This window comes from Papio anubis, chromosome 14, assembly GCF_008728515.1.
Source record: "Papio anubis isolate 15944 chromosome 14, Panubis1.0, whole genome shotgun sequence".
Taxonomy (NCBI): Eukaryota; Metazoa; Chordata; class Mammalia; order Primates; family Cercopithecidae; genus Papio; species Papio anubis.
In genome coordinates, this window is record NC_044989.1 from 40603866 (window position 1) to 40622180 (window position 18315).

At 40.8% G+C, this 18315-nt stretch overlaps 1 protein-coding gene across 28 annotated transcripts in view; it reads right to left on the minus strand.

Annotated features, from left to right (window-relative positions):
- The window catches only part of SLC8A1 (solute carrier family 8 member A1), a 386709-nt gene that overhangs the window by 317971 nt on the left and 50423 nt on the right, over positions 1–18315 (minus strand). For 11 of the 28 annotated variants that reach the window (XM_031655108.1, XM_031655106.1, XM_031655110.1 and 8 more), the window contains exon 1: positions 11688–11840. The exons of 3 other annotated variants lie outside the window; for them this stretch is intronic. The gene's annotated coding sequence lies outside the window, so the exon portion shown is untranslated. Of the gene's footprint in view, positions 1–11256; positions 11424–11687; positions 11884–13178; positions 13486–18315 lie in introns of those variants that run through there. 14 more of the 28 variants (XM_031655122.1, XM_031655118.1, XM_031655116.1 and 11 more) reach the window with 7 other exon arrangements.

Sequence of the window (18315 nt, forward strand, 5' to 3'; positions counted from 1 at the left end):
TGTTTTGTTTTGTTTTTTAAACAAGGTAAATGCTGGTTGTGTGAGCAGAGGCTGGTGAATTTCATCAGCTTTTTCCCTGAGTCATTAGGATTCATCTTCAAGTAGATAGCATTTCAGAAGAGAAAATCCTATCAACTTGAGGCTTGTAAGTCTTACATTTTCCTGCATAGTTTCAAATTACAGTCCTTGAAAGAATAAGCTATTCTTGAAAAGAGTGGAAGTAGGAAGTAAAAAGAAACATATTTTAAAAAGTCAAGTTGATGGGTGCTCACATAAGGGTGACTCTCCATCAGTATTGTATGCTACAATTTTCTAAAGTTCCTGACAATATCAGTGACAAAGTTCTAACACCAAGTGTATATTTATGTATTACAATATTGTATATTGTATATTACATATTATAATACACGTTAAAAATGAAAGTCATCTTAGAAAGAAACTAGTCAAATCTTATTATTTAGAGGACTAAAGGGAGTGTTGGTGACATGGGAAAACACAACATTCTTATGGAAATCTGGTAGAGAAATAGACAGTTTTTCTCTACTAGATAGGGCATCTAGTGAATATGTTCTTTAAACCAATTTTATATACCTGTGTTTGAAGAATTATTAAAATTGGCTTAAGTGGTATGGTTTTAATGTTAGTAACTATACTGACACTGCTAAATTATTGTCTTTTGGTGATAGATGAGGATTATAATAGATGTGAATTTATCTATCACGAAGGTGGTCATGAAAGGAGTCATTATAAAAGGTAGAGAAAAAAGCCACTGGAGGAAGAAATGCTATTTAATAATTTAATTAGCAAGTGAAGATAACTTCTATCTATGAAGCCTTTGCTAATGTAACAATTATTTTCATCAATATCAATGATCAATGAGAGAACATTCATTCACTAAAAAATATCAAATGTCTTTCATGTATCTAGCAAAGTGTGAGGCACTGGGGCTAGAATCATGAGATAGACAGACATAATCTCTCTCCTATTGGAACTTATTATCTAGCTGAGAAGACAGCTGTTCATTTAAATTACTACCCAAAATCCATTATTATATCCATCACATAAACAGAACGAATGACAAAAACCACATTATCTCAATAGACTCAGAAAAGGCATTTGATAAAATTCAACATCCCTTCATGTTAAAAACTCTCAATAAACTAGGTATTGATGGGACATATCTCAAAATATTAAGAGCTATTTATGGCAAACCAATAGCCAATATCATACTGAATGGGCAAAAGCTGGAAGCATTCCCTTTGAAAACTGGCACAAGACAAGGATGCCCTCTCTCACCACTGCTGTTCAACATTGTATTGGAAGTTATGGCCAGGGCAATCAGGCAAGAGAAAAAAAACAAAGGGTATTCAAATAGGAAAAGAGGAAGTCAGATTGTCTCTGTTTTCAGATGACATAATTCTATATTTAGAAAACCCCAGTGTCTCAGTCCAAAAACTCCTTAAGCTGATAAGGAACTTCAGCAAAGTCTCAGGAAACAAAATCAATATGCAAATATCCTAAGCATTCCTATGCACCAACAATAGAAAAGCAGAAAGCCAAATCATGAATGATCTTCCATTCACAATTGCTACAAAAAGAATAAAATACCTGGGAATATAGCTTACAAGGGACGTGAGGGACCTCTTCAAGGAGAATTACAAACCACTGCTCAAGGAAATAAGGGAGGAAACAAATGGAAAAACATTCCATGTCCATGGATAGGAAGAATCAATATTGTGAAAGCAATTTATAGATCCAATGCTATTCCCATCAAACTACCATGGACTTTCTTCACATAATTAGGGAAAAAAACTACTTTAAGTTTCATATAGAACAAAAAAAGAGCCTGTATAGCCAAAACAATCCTAAGCAAAAAGAACAAAGCTGGGGGCATCACGCTACCTGACTTCAAACTATACTACTACAAGACTACAGTAACCAAAACAGTACGATACTGGTACCCAACCAGACATATAGACCAATAAGACAGAACAGAGACCTCATAAATAACACCACACATCTACAACCATCTGATCTTCTACAAACCTGACAAAAACCAGCAATGGGGAAAGGATTCCCTACTTAATTAATGGTGCTGGGAAAACTGGCTAGCCATATGCAGAAAACTGAAACTGGACCCCTTCCCTACACCTTATATAAAAATTAACTCAAGATGGACTAAAGACTTAAATGTAAAACTAAAAACCATAAAAACCCTAGAAGAAAACCTAGGCAATACCATTCAGGACATGGGTATGGGCAAAGACTTCATGACTACATCACCAAAAGCAATTGCAACAAAAGCCAAAATTGACAAATGGGATGTAATTAAAACAAAGAGCTTCTGCATAGCAAAAGAAACTAGCGTCAGAGTGAACAGGCAACCTACAGAATGGGAGAAACGTTTTGCAATCTACACACTCTGACAAAGGTCTAATATCTGGAATCTATAAGGAACTTAAATTTACCAAAAAAAAAAAAAAAAGCCATCAAAAAGTGGACAAAGGATATGAACACACACTTCTCAAAAGAAGTCATTTATGCAGCCAACAAACATGAAAAAAAGCTCATCATCACTGATCATTAGAGAAATGCAAATTGAAACCACAATGAGATACCATCTCACACCAGTAAGAATGGCAATTATTAAAAAGTCAGGAAACAATAGATGCTGGTGAGGCTGTGGAGAAACAGGAACGTTTTTATACTATTGATCGGATTATAAATTAGTTCAACCATTGTGGAAGACAGTGTGGCGATTCATCAAGGATCTAGAACCAGAAGTACCATTTGACCCAGCAACCCCATTACTGGGTATACACCCAAAGGAACAGAAATCATTCTACTATAAAGACACTTGTATGCATATGTGTACTGCAGCAATATTTACAATAGCAAAGACTTGGAACCAACCTAAATGCCCATCAATGATAAACTGGATAAAGAAAATGTGGTGTATATATATATATATATACCATAGAATACTATGCAGCCATAAAGAAGAGTGAGATCATGTCCTTGGCAGGGATATGAATGAAGCTGGAAGCCATTATCCTCAGCAAACTAACACAGGAACAGAAAAGCAAATACCACACGTTCTCACTCATAAGTAGTTGAACAGTGAGAACATATGAACACACGAAGGGGAACAACACACACTGGGGCCTTTTGAGGGGCTGGGGGGTGAAGAGGAGGGAGAACATTAGGACAAATACCTAATGCATGCAGAGCTTAAAACCTAGATGACAGGTTGATAGGTGCAGCATACCACCATGGCACATCTATACCTATGTAACAAACCCACACATTCCACATGTATCCCAGAACTTAAAAAAAGAAATCCATAATTATTAACTCAAATAAATGCTATGGAAGTAAAAACGTGACTCTGTAAAACTAAGTAACAGAGGATTTTACCTGTCAGAGTATTAGAGAAGGTTCAGCTAAAAAATAACATCCAAGCTGAGATTTAAAAGACACTCTGCAGGAAACCAGCCAAAAGGTTGTTGAATTGTAAGGTCTTAGGTGGACACTTTTGTAATTACCCTTCTCTGTAACAGGATTATTCACAGACCTACCTTCTTAGATATGCTGGGGTATGAGATCACGTTTGGAAGAGACAAAAAGTAGCTTCTATAATTTATCCAAGACTTTTTCTCTATGAGGTCAGAGTCATGCAACTGCATTTAATTGCATTCTACTACACTTATAGGGTCAGTGTGGTAGATGGAAGGTTCACTGGTCTAGGGACTAAAAGAAATGAGTGCTGGTCTCAGCTCTACTGACCAGTCATATGTCCTTAGAGAAGTCATTTTCCCTCTCTCAGTATCATCTGTAAAACTGGGAAATTCTGCTAACAATCTGCAGCTATGATATTCAAATCCTACACTGTGGCATTCAAGGTCATCTATAATATAACACCTGTCCATCTGTGCAGGTCTACTGTTAGTCAATGTATCAGCTAGTAGTCAGCTGAGCTACTAAATGAAAATTACCCAAATATGTACCACATCATCCTTTCTAATGTTTTTATGGTTGTCCTCCATGACCCATCTCGAATGTCAAATTTCCCTTATAAAACTACTTTGATTGCCAGGAAGGTCCTTAAACGTCATCTAGGCCAGGTACAGTAGCTCATGACTATAATCCTAGCACTTTGGGAGGCTGAAGCAGGATTGCTTGAGCCCAGGAGTTCAAGACCAGCCTGGGCAACAGAGCAAGACCCCCATCTCTACAAAACACTGATAACTGAAAGAGACATTTCAAAGCTACATATCTCAGAAGTGATGGAGCTAGGCTCCAGAACAAATTCTGTGAATTTCTAGGCCATTTCTCTTCACACTACACCAACACCAATTGCTAGGATTCCCCAAGCCTATGAATGTTGCATTTGTGTCTCTCATAATCTATACTGTGTGTGTCAAGAGTTGGCAAACTATGGTTAATGGGACAAATTTAACCTGCTACCTGTTCTCGAAGGGCCCACAAAATTAAAATGTTTTACCATTTAAAATTACTGGAAAATAAAAAAAAGAATATTTCATGTGAAAATTATGTGATATTCAAATTTGTGCTCATAAATAACATTTTATGGAACACAGTCGTGCCCATTCATTTATATATTTTGATTGCTTTCTTGCTACAACAGCAGAGTTGATAAATTATGACAGATCCTATAGTTCACAAAGCCAGAAATATTGACTATCTGGCCATTTAAAAAATCAGCTCTCTGATCTTTGGCATATGTCATTATGTGTGTACTAACCTTCCTTTACCTTCCTGTGGCAACCCCTTCACCACACCAATCAGTGTATTCACATGGGTGCACACAGGCAGGAACAAGGCCCTCTTTCACCATTTATATCTTCAGTAATGAGCTAACAGTTACTGAGCACTCAAGTATCAGAAACTGTTCCAAATATTTTACTAATATTACTTTATTACTCCTCACACAAATCACAAGCCTTTTTAATATTTTTATTTCCATTTAATAGATGAAGTATAATAGATGAAGAAAGTAAACACAGAGAAGTCTAAGTAACTAGCGCAATGTCAAATATACCACCTTTTGAATTCAAGCAAATGCTATAACTATCATGAATATGTCTGCTGACCTCAGAGACCTTTAGTCTGAGGACCTTAGGGTGGTTTATTTTGTTAGTCGGTATTCTCAAACTAGATGAAAAGTCATAGTTTCCTTTCCATCCTGAAGAATCCTTGTTAGACATCTAGGAATTCCTGAGGCCCAGAAAACATAGGCAAATTTCTGGAGGCTTTCTACACAGGGAAAGAAAAAAGAGGTGACTTGGCTGAAATGATTTCAGAGTCACAGAACTGGACTCTACTAGCTCCTATTTCAGTCTTACCAAATCATTTAATTTTATATGGCCTCCATTTGCTTACTTGTAAAATATAAAAATTAACACAAAGCAAAACTAGGTGATGTCAGATGTCTCTTCCAGTGCTAGCCATGGTATGAAGCAACAGAAGGACCGATAAAGAGCTCTTAAAAAAAAACTTCTGACAGCTAGCTGCATGTCCAGGGGAAGAAATGCAGACAGGGAGGAGTCAGGGGGAAAGAAGCATTGACTGTGCCCAACACCGACTCACAAATTTCAGCTTTGGAGGGCCCACATCCCCCAACATTTGAAAGAGCATTTTGGATGAGTGACTCGAAACTTCTGAGAGACATTTGATGGGCACCTCTCCAAACTGTCTGATGCCACCCACAGTTGGGGCTCTAACACAGCCCACAGAGGAAGTTAAAGCTTGGGTGTAGAGTAAGTTGTCTGATTCTCTCAACCTGCTGCCAGGATGGGATGCTATTCATCGAGCACAGCAGAGAACCAAAGGGTGGCCCTGGGTCCTGAGCTTTAAGGGAAATCTGAAGAAATTGGAAGCTAGACAAGTTCCAGAAGCTCAGGTGTAAAAGCACCAGCATAACCATTCGGTGCTAAACAGATAAATTAAAACCACCTACCCTAGTAGAGGAAACAGAATCATCACCTTTAATAAAGGAACCAGTGAGCAAGTGGTCTATCCCTTGCCTCACCTCTGACTGGTACAGCGTCTCTTCTCCAAGGCCATGCTGGAAGTTCATCCTACATTTTGGTTTCAAGCGTAAAATGCATTTGTGCAATAGTTTATGTTATTATTTGTTTCAGATCCTGTTTCTGTGGCATGGTCCTGACTGGGACACAGAACAGAATGAAAGAGTCTAGAAACTGCCCTAACATTTCTCCATGGCTGCCTTGTCATAAATAAGCTGGGGCTCTTTGACATGTTTCAAAAGTGGCTAGGCCTTATTTGTTTTCAAAATCCTTTTCACTCTTTCTGAATACATTAAAATGCCTCCTCCTCCGTGAAGCCATGTCCAATGTTCTCTTCTTCCTTTCAACTCCTTCAGCACTTTGCTCAGTTGCAGTGGAGTGATCTTTCTCCCTCAGCCTTGTACTTCAGTATACGTGTTCTAGACATTCCTGGGAACAGAGAACAGTGTATAGCATGGCTTTTGGAGAGCTTTCCTTATTAACCATTGCTTGTTAGGCCTTGGCCAAAGTTATTTCACTGAACCACAGTCTTCATCCTTAAGTCAGAATAACGATGCTTCCTTACCCTGCAGGATACTCATAAGCATCCAGTGAGAAAACGTGTGTAAAGCATTCAGACTAGTCCCTGGCACATAAGAAGCACTCAACAAATGTCACTAATTTTTCTTCATCATCTGCATTCTTTGAAAAGCCAAGCACAGGGCCTTGTATACACTGAGTGCTCCATAAACATCACGGTTTGGTTGAAGAAAATTGCTGGATCACTACCTTGTTTGACTTCCTCTCACACTGGATCCAACTAGGAAATTATTATTCTCACTTCCCATGCAATGACATCAAAGTAATTATTCTTTGTCTTTTTTAAAAAATTAAGATGATCTTTAATATTCACATCTAGTTTCCTAGATCTGTTACATGTGCAAGAAACCATTTATTTGAATTGGTGTCACATTAGCATTTTCTAGGTTACGGGCATTAATCCATACTGCAAAATGATACAGTCGAATCTATTCAAGATTTTAAGGATGTAATTTCACTCTAGGGAAAATATTTTGCCCATTCCCCAGAGGACTTAAATGGCTAAATCTTCCAGAAAGCATCAAATTGTTATTACCCTTGTTGCTCTAGAAGCCAAATTTGGAGAGTTTATCTTTGCCTTTGTCTGGCTACTCTCTATCCCTCCATCAACATCCCCATTTCTGGGCACTCACATCCCCCAAACTTCCCTACCAAAACGGCCCTGAGTGCACTAACTGGGCAGCAACCTAGTTTTAAACCTCTTTCACATTCTCTGTATTTTCCTGTGTTCCAGGCCCTCAGGACTTTGTCTGCCAGCTGACCTGATAAACCAATCCAAGTTAAAAAAAAAAAAAATGAACATATGCTAATGATTTGTGAGAATTAATGGTAGCTCCTTCTCGGATGGTATTTCATTTTATTAGGGTCTACTAGATAGAATTCCTTTATTCAAATGAATGGTTCTAATTGTGAAAGTTTCAGATCCTATTTTGCCCAAGAAATAAATGCTTTGAACCTGGGAATGTTTTGCCCACCCTCAAATCACTGTATAGACTGCTGCCTGCAATGCACTTGCCCTTGATCACAAAAGCATTTTCTTGCTTCAGCTGCCAGAGCTTTTCCTCTTCCACATGTTCCCCTCCTTCTACTGAAATTCACTAGAAAGTTTCAGATAAGGGGGAAATGTGATTCATTTAAACTTTTGTCTTGTTACTGTCTACACTCTTGGCTGGGCAGATCAAAGGACAATCTCAAATGTAAATTTAAACACCTACTATTCAATATAGTCTCTGCAAAGAGAACCTACAAAAATCACTTGAGGCAGCAAGGACTACGAGCAACTGTCTTATAAGTTAAGTCAATACACTGGAAAAATACATCAGAAAATGGACTGTTTGATTAATACGTACTACTGAGAACCTAATCATTGATTAGGTCTTCAAAATATATATTATGTAAAATGTATTTTGTAATGTATATGTGTGAATGGAGGGCTGGGGATGGAGGGTGACAGAGTGGGGAGGCCGGTGAGAGAGAGAGACAGAGAAAGAAAAAGAGGTTTTGGAAGATGAAGAAAGAAAACTGAAAGTAATCCCACCGTACTTAATTAGGCCCCACTGTACTAGTCCTGAATCCAAATCCAAATCTCAAAGGCAGACGTTGAAAGCTCACATTCTCAGAATCTAGTCCATCCCAATGGGTCAGCAAACACCTGATATTTATTTCCACTAAATCTCAGCTATCTCTCTAGGGAACAGAAATACCATCATTTAAAAAGAAAAGTGGTAACAGCTAGTACAGAAATCGACTGGTTTTGTTAGCCACCGTTACTACCGAGAATTAGAGTCAAAGTGATAGACAGCTAAAGGAGCCATAAGTGATGTCAGATAGGATTCAGGAACCCTGAGAAAGTCAGGGATAATGTTTGCCACAAGAGGGAGTAGTAGAATTTGGTCAGATGGGAGGCCATTTGGTAGGGGTTATGATGAGGGGTCTATGAGGTATGGGAGGTTATGATGAAGGATTTAACTACAAGTATGAGTGATATTTGGATAATATTTTAGCAAAACACGTTTATCCTTGGGGGCAAAAACAAAGAAAGGGACCAGAAAGAGTAGAGATAATAGCACACTGATTCCTAAATTCTAAGCAAATATAAAGTGACAATTTAATGTTTACTTGAAAGCAACATACACACATACTACAAAAATATAAAACATGCAACATGTGTGGTTTAATAGCCTCTTTTAGAGGCTGCATTTCTTTTCCAGATTTAATTTATATTTCAGTTTGAATTTTGTTTATTTCCATGTTTTTAGGGCAGTCTCCTTACCTATATACTATCCTCCCTGTACCTAAAGGCATCACAAAGAAAGAACTTGTCTCACTGAATTGCAACATAAAAAAAACAGACATTAATGTCCCAAAATGCACTTACTTTGAGGCAACCACATCTATGGCTTGCTTTTTAAAGGGGAATTGCAACTTCCTTGGATTTGCAGAGCTTTTCTCATAATTTATTTTGTCAAAGAAATAGATTGAATACTAAGAGGAAAGGAATCATGTGTTTATTTTGCAAGTAAATAAAAGTCTATTTTTGCCTGGCAAAAGCATGTTAAACATAGCTTTTTAACAAATGCCGAAGTTCTCTTGGAATATATTTTATTTTTTCAAAACATAGAAAGCTTAATGGAGCAATTAACATAATTCCTGCAAATAGTCCTATAGGTGTTACTGACTATATCGCACCTTCCTTTTGTAATTTTACTGGGAGTCAAAGCACTGTTACTCCGAAGCTCTTTTCTTCCCCTGGCCAACAAAAGGGCTAATTCTTAATCTGAAACGTTACAGTAGAAACCATTATATAATAATAATAATAAAGTAGATAGGTAGATAGATACAAAGAAAATACAGCCGTCATATTATTTTAGTTCATTACTCTCCTGTTTCAGCCCTGTTAAGCTTTCAAGACAGAGTAAATTAAGTCTGATTGTCATGACACTCTTACATCCTTTGTAGCCCTATACAGCTCAACAATAAATAATGGTTTATCTCTGCTGTTCAGTCCTTTTTGTTGCTGTTGTTTTTCTAGGAATTAATCACTCCATTTTTTTAAAAAAAGACAACCATTCTAAGGGGAAAAAATCAGGGCTTCTTTTATAGTAGGTGTGAGAAACCTTAGCTAAAGAGCTGTGAGATCCCAATGGAATTCTTCAAGCAGGCAGAATTTGTAAAATGAAAACCATTAAAGAGCACACATCTTGCTTCTTGATGAAATAAGTGGGTCCTCCCCCACCTTCTCACTCAGAAGGCCCCAAAGATGGAGCTAGTTTTCCCTTCCTTCCTCCTGCTTTCACACCCGCCTAACCTCCCATTTAAGCAACTTTAGCAAACCCAGAGAGCTCAATCCAAGTAACACAGGATTTGAAAGAGGAACCTAAAACCAATCATCCCTCTTCCGGCTTTGTCTTCTTACTTGAAATGAATGAAACATCTAGATTCATTTTCCTCCTTTTTCTTTTCCTGACTCGCTGCTGGAGTAGCTTCAAGAGAGAAAGAGAAAGCATGTGAGTGTGTGTGTGTGTGTGTGTGTGTGCGCGCGCGCGCGCGTGCACGCTGGTGGGGGCATGGGAAACAGAGATATACTTTCAGAATTCTCTCCTGGTGGCTCCCTCTTTCTCTTGGGAAATCTTCGCACAAGTCTCAGATTGTGCATGTTCAACTGCTCATATCTGGAGATACTCCAGCAATGCCTTTAACCAGATCTGATCAGAAATCTCCACCTACTCAGCTAGAGGCTCCTCCATGATCAGGACGCTTGTACTGTCTTCACCACATCTGTCATTTTTAAAAAAGCTTCTTCCACTACACCTCCCACTGATATCCTTTTTTCTCTCTTTAGTCTTTACACCTCCAGCAGGACAAAGTTTGTATTGTTATATTCACAACCACTAGTAGCTGACTAGCAGGAGAGATAGAGAGCGGCTTCAGGGGAGGCAGGATTGGGGGCTTTAAAAGGATACCTAGTGCAAAGCATGACTTTCCAATGACTGCACACAACATGCACATTGCTCTCTTCTAAAAATGCTTTGTTAAATTTCATCACCCCTGCTCTCAACTCAACCACTACCACTTTGGAGAGGGAAATACGAATTGCCAGCCCAAGCCATTCATCAAACAGCAACAGCATCCACGGGGTGGGGAGGGGGGGTAGGGGGGTCGGGGGTGATGCAGGGGGTGGATTTAAAGAATCAAGGATGCACACATACTGTATTTTCAAGAGCATCGCCTGGGCGGATTTGGTTTCTTTGGCCGGCTGTCCAGCTATAAGACCGCCCTCTTCTTCATTAAGGAGGAGCCAAAAAGGATATCTTCACATCTCAGAACACAGACCACTTCCCCCAAGAGCCAGCAAAGCTCCAGAGGCAGAGAATGCAGCTGCAAAGTTCCCTTCCAATCTCTTAGGGAAAGATGCCTCTGTGTGCAGAATCCCCAAAGCACATCACGGCACAGTGCCCAGAGACCGGGACCTTGCAGCCCACTCCCTGCTATCCCCTACATTTCTTCCTCGTCTGTCTCTGCCCCGCCACACCTCCCTCCTCTCCGCAGTCCGTGAATGAGCACCCAGCGCCCGCTGGAAAAGAGAGGGCTCGGAAGTGTGGCCTTGGTGAAAGACCCCAGGGATTACCGGGAGAAGGGATGACCGCGAAGAAGAGTCCAGTGGGTGGGGACGCCTGGATCCCCAGCAGCTCTGCTTTCGGGGTGGACTTAGCTCTTCGCGCCCTGAATCCTCAGAGCCCAGCGCGGTGCAGGGTGCAGCATCTCTCCTTAGCAGCCCTTTCTTCCTCCGGCAGCCTGCACTGGCAGGCAGGCACCCTCACGCCCAGACGCACCAGCCCGAGCAATTTCACTCTGGGAAGCGCGGACACTCAGAAAAATGTGCAGGCGCGCACCACCACATCACACACACACACACACACACACACACACACACACACACAAATTTAGAAGCCGCTCGTTTGCCAAAGCAGAGCGAAGTGTAGCCTTATGAGCAGCAAATGGAAAATAGTTCTCGGTCTCTGACCAAATGCCTTCTGCCTGCCCATCATAAGATCCTACCTGGTTTGGGGAGTGTGAATGGATTCTTCCTCCGTTCCTCCACGCTAGTAGGAAATACGGCGCACTCCCTCGTTTTAAACAGCTCCCGATCAGGAAGAGGTCGCTCCCATCTTCTGTGGGAAGCACAAAGCAGGCGGCGGCGGTAGGCTGACTCCCGTGCAGCGCCGGCGCGAGCGGGAGCGGCGGCGGCGGGCAGCGGTGCGCGCGGGCGGGAGGCAGGCGCGGAGGCCGGGAGGCTGGGAGGGCCGGGGCCCGGGCGGCGCGCGCGCTCCCCCTCCCTCCCGCGCACACTCGCCCGCCCGCCGCCCGCAGCCTCGCACTGGCTCACACGCGCGCTCGGCCCCGCGGCCGCCCGGCACCCCGGGGCCCCCTGCGCGCCCCTGGGGCTCACCGGGCGATCGCGTGGGGGCAGAGCCGGCGCGTTTCTGGAGCACGGAGAGGGTGGGGAGCCCTTCCAGCCTCCCAGCCTCTGCCGGCGAGCAGCTTTTCCGATTTCCTGCCGGCTCTCGGCCCCGCAGTGCGTTGTGGCGGCGCGCTAGCGCTGTCTCCCGCACCCAGCCCATCGATGACACGGGCACACAGGCGCTGCAACTTTTCTTTTAAACCCTCTTCCGCAGACAGAACCCTGACCCCCAATTCGCCTACCCGTTTCTCACCTCTGAGTTTGTTAATCCAACTATCTTTCTTCCCCCACTTCCTGCCCTTCTGTTAAAGGAAGCTTTCTTTTAGCAAAAGGGTCTGAGCATATATCAGCGATTTTTTTAAATTCTTCAACCTGTGTTTTTCTACATATCAGATATGCACAACTATACGTTGGCTACTAGATGCTGACACAAGCAAACAGGTATTTTGGGGGGAGGGTGTCCTCCGGCCAAGAACTAGAAAAGAGTCTCTCTGTTGGTATTTCCCTCAAAGATGCGGCTCACCTGGGAATAAAGACCCTGAGACTGTTTCGTGTGAAAGCCGTGCTGGTTTTAAACTACAGTGAGGAGTAAAAGCCTAGCATTAAGGTTGAGTTGGGAAAGACCTAATGCAGCAATCGACGAACCGTTCTTTGCCCTTTCCAAGAGAAGCATTATCATTGCCAATAAATCACTTTCCCCATAATTAATAAAGGAGCACTGCACCAGGCCTTTCCTCTCTTGACAGCTCATTCATTCTTACAAACCCTTAATGACTTCACGTGGTGAAAGGCTAGACCTGCTGTGGAGTTCACTAGCTCCCAAACCTGGCTGCGCATCAGACACACCTGGGAATGTAGTCAGATGCTGTAGACTCTGAGGCCGAATCTGATGCAGACTCTCCTGTTGTAGGTCTCAAATGGGGCTCCAAATTTGTATTTTTAAAACACCAGTTGCTACTAGCCACTGATGTCGTTTGCCAAGGTGTGGGGGGATTAGGAGCAGCTACTTGGAGAAGGTGGGAGAAGGAGGGACCTGCAGAGCACCAGGCAGAAAGTTTTTTTCGTGGAAACGTTCCCCCTGTACTTACGGTGCAACCGGGGCAGTCACCACAAATGATTCTGACTCCAGGAACCTCAGTTTGCTTCTGCAACAGAGGGACGGAATGGAAGAAATACCATCTTCTGCCTCTGCGCCAGTGGCTCTCAATCCTCCCTGCACCTCAGAATCGCCTGGACCGCCTTATAAATCCCAGTGCTTAGGCCACACCCCCAAATTGATTAACTTTGACTCTCTTCAGGTGGGCACCAGACAGGCTTAATTTGTTTTTAAGATGCCTGGTTGATTCCTATGTGCAATGAAGGTTGAGAATCACTGCTCTAGGTCAATACTCCTCAAACATGAATGTGAGTATGAATCACATGGGGATTGCAGTTTCTTTTTTAATAGACTTGGAGTAGTCCTGGGGTAGGCATGTGTTCAAGTGATGCTGATGCTGTCTGAATGAGGACCTCACTTTAATTAGTCGGGTCTGTTGCCAGCAGTCATGGATACTGGCTTTGTAGAGGACACTCTAAACTGCTTCGTGTCTTATAAATTTGCAGGAATCGTTCTTCCCTAAGAATATTTTTCTGTCTTTGCTATAAGTTAAATTTTCTTGGAAGCTACTTTCCACACAAACTTGGTTAGACTGCACTTACTAGTGGATATAAACAGAGTGACCTGTGGGAAGAGACAGAAGGTCACTGTCTCTTTTAGAATATGTCCTCTACCAAAAAATTACTTACAGTCCCTGAATTTAAGGGAGTGTCAGTAGCAGATATTTGGATCACACTCAATGAAAGGGGCTTGGAGAGAAAAGTGGCTGCCTTCTAAATGACACTAAGGAAAGCATGTAACTAAAGACTCCACTCATAAGAAATAGGACACAGCTGAATGAAGGAACAAAGCGAAAGCTAAACGAAAATGTGAGTGGGCCATATCTCATTGGAATAGATTTCGTGGAAAGAGTGTAGCCTCTTATTGCTATCATGGGCCACTTAGGGAAAGCTGAGATTTTCTTGAAATTGTAGGCATGTTTGTGACATGGAGTGACAAGAACCCTGTTCTTTAAATGTCTATATTCCAGTGATGCCCAAAGTCTGTCTTACGACTTTTTTTTTTTTTTTTTGGCTTTGACCATTGAAACTGAAAGGCTACATCTTGGCCACTTGGTTCTTCCTCTTTTCCAATCAAAACTGCTTTTAGACTGATTTGGATTCTTGGGGGAAAAAATGGTCTTCTGTTTATCTAGAACTATTGAGAGGCAGCCCAGTGCCTAGCGATATGGCATCCTTTTTGGTTCAGTCAGTTTCTGAGCTCCTAATTTTCTTTGCCTTTCATTTCTCATTAAAGGCATTTTTATAATGGTTCCAGGGCCCCAAGGCAAATCAAACCTTTTGCTCCCTCCTAAATGTCATACATGAGTGGGTTTTTATTGTGAGAGAGAATTATCAAAGGCTACATCACAGACACAAGGCTGAGGAAGACTATGGTTCTAAGAAAGGAAAAAGTGAGGCTGCTGCAGTCTGTGGCTTTGGAAAGAAGAAACATTCAATGGAGGAAGGTGGTAATTTACATTCTAATAGCAGTAATGTTTCTTAATCGCAGTCTTCCACATTGATTGCCATTCTTTCCTCTGGACTTGGAATTAAGAGTCAAGGGTCTCCACTGTTATCTAACCAAAGCAGTATGACACAATCATTCAGGGGACTCCACAGGGATATCACTAAGATTTGATATATTTGAAAGATGGTTCTGATGTTCATAAACTATTTCCTAGGAAACCTTCAGGGGATCTGTTAGCAAACTCATTTTCAGACCAAGTGTAAATATTGTGAATTAGGCTCTACTTTTAATCTAGTCTATAGAAAATTTAGACATGTGATCAGGTTACCAAGATTTTAAAAAAATATTTAATAGTTTACTAAAGCACTCAATATTTTTTCATCATAGGGAAAATAAGCACAATCCTCTGTTGAAACTCTTTTCATTTTTACTTTGAATTACATAAATCAGAGGTACCTCTATTGTCTCTTCCATTGCTCGGAGCTTCTGAAGTATGTTAATATAGTCTTAGTCATCCCTCACCTCATTTCTTACTCTGCCAGTCTCCACTAATCATCTATCTGTTCATTCATAGGCTCAGTTTCATACTGATTTCTACATAAGAAAATGTTATTATATAATAGCACCCCTAGCCTGGCCAGTGAGTGGAACTTAGAAGTAGTCATTTTTCCATACCTAAGAATCTCAGGTGAACCATTGGGTTCCCAGTTTTGCTCTTTAGGTTTTCTTTGCTGATGAGTAGATCCAAGGTTCTTTGCTTTGGGGATGACTTTGAGAATTCTTTGTTGACTTCTAAGTGCTATTCTTCCTCCTCCCTGGAAACTTGTTCCTGCAGTTAAACTTTTACTTCTCTGTTTTGTTTTGACCAGTTGAACACCACTCTTGTACCTCACCCAGTTGTAAGCCCTGCTTCTGCATAACAGTCCACAGACTGGGGCAGCCTTCCTGGCAGACTCACAGTCACAACCTTCCTCCTCTCTGCATTACCGTGGGGTCAGCCACTTCCTCTGAGTCGCCAATGAATTTGTCATAGTCTTTGGACATCAGAGGCCTGCAATTCTACATTTGAGCAACTGATACTAAAGAATTGGATTTGTACAAAATCCTGACACTTCTGTTTTCCATTTCTGCCCCTTATTAAATTAAGGAAATATTTAGTCTCTATCCCACAACTTTATCAATGGTAACTTAATGGCAGAATCATTATCTAGAGCTATTAATTAGTGGGTCAGAAAACAGTAGCAGATTGGTTAAAAGTCAAGGCTTTAGAGTCAGAATATCTGTGTTAGATTCTCAGATCCAGCTATGTGACCTTGGGGAAGCTTCTTAACCTCTGAAATCTCAATATCTTTGTTTGGAAAACATGGATCATAAACTCTCCTTCAAGGTGCTATGGGAAGGATAAAATGTATATAGGAAGCTTGGCATAGTTCCTGATCATAGTAATTGCTGAGCAAATGATATTGCTGTTATTATTATTGGTAAATATTATTGGTAAAGTTTCATGAACATGTTATCAATGTAAATTTTAAAATTTATATATAATTAGATTTTACATAATCAGGTCATCCCATTATTGATATTGATTATGCTATTGTTTTTGTTATACAGAGTTCTATGCAATGAATAATCCAGAAAAATAAACATTTCTACATCAAAACAGTACCTTTCCTCTGTGTAATGAAAAAGAGCTGCTTGTGCATTTTCTGATTTTGTAAGTACAGAGTGTAGTTAGTGATTGATTAAAAAGGGCAATGAATTCTTCTCTCCTTCACAATAATTCTTTTCCCTTATGTCTGGGTATCAATTTAATCTTATCTCTATTATAAACTGAGGGTAGAATTTGAAAGACAGCCATTTTTAGACAAATCCTGCTACAACTAAAATTTTGATTGTCACATTACATTAATTTTATTAACTGGGAACTTTTTCTGTAGGGCATAAACTTCTTAACTAAGTTTATACAACATACTTTCCTCAACATTGATTCCAGGATTCTTCATCAAATAGGGATTCAAGATAAGTTCCCTGGGGTGCCTTGTACCAGACAGTTGTTCCCTACAATCCAGTTCTGAAGCAATGTCCCTGCGAGATTACACTTCAGCCTTTTTCATAAATCTCTTTTCCAAGCCACCATTTATGATATACAACTCCCTTGCTGTATCTTCAATTGCTGTTCACTGATTAGACTCTTCTGAGAGCTGCCAATGTTTTAGTGGTTACCACAATGCTCAGACAGGAGCCCTTGAAGATGAAACCTAAGGGGAAAATAGACTAAACTTACAGGTGTTGTTTTCCATGATTTTAATGATGCTGATTCTGCTACTACTGGAAGTGTCTGGAAATAATGAAACTGTATGCTCTCATCTCTTTAAAAATTTAGACTCATACAATGTGACCTGCAGAATCCTTAGTAATCACAAACAAGTAATATTCAGAAACTGCATTCTATTTCCCCTTTTAAAAGTATTATCCAGTTACACAAAAGTCACCTTTGGGTTTATTTCAGCAGTCCTAAGAATGTCTTTATCAAACCAAAGGATAAATTGTTTGTGTAGACATTAACATTTTTTGCCACCTCGAATTTAATTTTTATGTAAGAAATCCTTATGAACTAGTGGGGGCAGCTGTGATTACTCTCATTTTACAGACTGAGAAAGAAAGCACAAAGGGATTTGCCAAATCCTGGCTGTATGCATGTATCAGCTGGGTTATTTTAAAAAATACTGAAAGCTAGGTCCTACCCTTAGACATTCTGTCTCTATTGGTCAGAAGTCAAGTCTGGGCACTGTTTTGTTTTGTTTTCAAGTTTTTGGAGATGGTTCTACCATTCAACCAGGACTGAAAACCACGGGCCTAAGGTCAAATAGCTAATTTGTAGCAAAGACAAGTGATAAAGCTCTTTTACATCTGGCACAACTCAGTTTCTTTTCTGCTGCTCTATCGAATTTCACTATTTAATAGAATATAAAAATTAGGACTTTTCTTGGAAATTTAAGAGGACTTACAAATGTTTAAGGGCCTTTTTGAGTCCCTAAGGGGCAGAAGTGGGTAATATAATTCACCTGACATAGGCAGATTGGAGGATATGATCTAGAAAGTCCAGTCCATTACCGTGGGGCCCCCTTCTAGTTGAACATGTATTCCTCAGCATCTAGAGCAGTTTTTGGTGCTTGGGACATGAATTAGTAGAACACGTATTGTCCCCTGTAAGGGGACTGGTGTAGATGGAAAGAAGGATTCTGGTGATAGGGTAAACTCTTTGGCCTCTCTCCAGTGCAAATTGCAACTTAATAGCAATCATCTCCTTGTAGCTGCAGTGCAGGCTCTGGTTAGCTGACACAGTCACCATATCTACACCGTTATTCTGCCTGGCCACCTGCTCTGCAATGACAGACAGATTGTCTGTGACATTGCAGGAAGAGGAACCACACGGAGACAGCAATCTGACCCAGCCTCAGGCTTCAGTTTGTAAACTAACCCTTTGTCAGTTATCTCAGGAATTACTTATAAGCTCTTATTTGGCCAAATTTGTGAATAAGTCAGAGAATCTCTTATTTCCTCTATTAAGAAGGGTTAACTAGGCATGGGGTTTATGAGCATTATTCTTGTATTCTTAT